Source organism: Piliocolobus tephrosceles, unplaced genomic scaffold (genome assembly GCF_002776525.5).
Source record: "Piliocolobus tephrosceles isolate RC106 unplaced genomic scaffold, ASM277652v3 unscaffolded_26853, whole genome shotgun sequence".
NCBI classification, from domain to species: Eukaryota; Metazoa; Chordata; class Mammalia; order Primates; family Cercopithecidae; genus Piliocolobus; species Piliocolobus tephrosceles.
Window position 1 is genome coordinate 87 of NW_022309702.1, and position 1,676 is coordinate 1,762.

At 21.5% G+C, this 1,676-nt stretch overlaps 1 long non-coding RNA gene across 2 annotated transcripts; it reads right to left on the reverse strand.

Annotated features, from left to right (window-relative positions):
* Positions 1 to 530: 530 nt before the first annotated feature.
* On the reverse strand, positions 531 to 1,157 carry LOC113221680. 2 transcript variants are annotated; one of them, XR_004228737.1, is made up of 3 exons: positions 1,124 to 1,157; positions 916 to 1,033; positions 531 to 713 (listed from the first exon to the last, which is right to left on the reverse strand). It is a non-coding gene; the product is annotated as an uncharacterized LOC113221680 (long non-coding RNA). The 2 variants fall into 2 exon arrangements; XR_003308009.1 differs by having other exon boundaries at positions 840 to 1,033.
* Between the last annotated feature and the right edge of the window lie 519 nt (positions 1,158 to 1,676).

The window sequence follows — 1,676 nt, forward strand, 5'->3', positions numbered from 1 at the left end:
AAGTGTACTATTATTATTGCATTTACTATTACTAGTTATATTTTGTCTAGTATTAATGTAAATTTAACTTCCTATAAGATAACGTTTAACCAATTATATTCTCACTTTTTAATTATTACTTATTATATATGTTACATAACACGTTTTAAAATGTATAAACAATGTAAAAATAAGTTATTCAATATTTATATAAACGTACTTTTTTTTATTATATATGTAAAAATACAAAAATTACAAGTTTTATTTTATGCCACATCAAAAAAATATACAAGAATTGACACTGTGAATGCATAATAAAAACATGTTAAAGTAAAAATCTAACGAATTATTATTTTTTTGGTAAGTAAAAAAAAATATAACAAGATACAAATAAACTAAAAAAACAAGTTCAATTAATTATTGTTCATCTTAAACTTGTTATATCAATTGTTAATAACTTTAAAAATGCACATTGCATATAAATTAATAATATATAGAAACATTTTTACTGTTTGCATATTTTTATAATTTCTAAAATCACAAAAAAAAAAATAAACCGAATTTAAATTTGTGCTATTGTTTTAAATTTTAGCATACTACGCTTTTTCACACACATCATGATATTTAATAAATACATCCATATGTTTGCTGTGTTTTCGGTTCAGGCGAGTTTATTGTCTTCTACGACGACCACGGTCTGATCTACGTCCATTTTTTATTCTATGACAATACCTCTGTTATAAAATAAAAAAAAAAATATGCAAAACACATTATTATATAATAATTCAACTACTTATATGTAACTATATACAAATGAAGCATGTATAAGTATATTACATAAATTTTTTTATTAATCCTACTTTGCAATATTTGTAAAGCATGAGAATCAAAGCCATAAAAAATACAATAAACCCTATAAGCACTACAAATACTTACATCTTATAAATAAATAAACCAGTTAGTTGCATAGCATTCGGACGATCTGTTAAGTCTCTAGAAAATCGATGATTTGTCGAAATAATCGTTTGGTTACTATCTACATCTTGTAAAACACCTGTATTTAAAAGTGGTATAATATATAAAATATATTATTAAATATAAAAAATAAATAAGTTAAAAAACAAAATTTAAAATGTAAAGATACCATCCGTTTCATTAGTTAACTCTTCAAGCAATGTCGTTAAATTTGGTGTATTATCATTATTTTCTTGAGGGTTTCCTTTTGCCATACTGCTCAATTATGCTTTTTCAATTGTACAGCTAAATTAAAAATAATATATATAACTTTACAAATATATTTTACTCCGTATGATAATATGTGTAATATAAAACTATCAAATATTTTTATATATTTAGTTACAAGCTAAACTTTTTTAAATTAAAATTATAACACAAACAATTATTGTAAATGTAAATATATTGTGTTATACCAAGTTAAAAATAATAAAATAAGCAACGCCACTTACAAATAAACATTTTTTAATACTATTCGTGCTTTCTAATGCGTTTTTTATAGTATTTTTTTTTTTTTTTACATTATCAATATGCATGCATTTTTTTATCAAATTATACATGTACATTGTTTAGATTTTTTTATGATATGTATCATGTTTTATATAAAACCTCTACAAATGCGTTTTACATAATGCATAAAATAGTTTGTTCTATATTTATTTACAGCTACTGTTTTTTTTTTT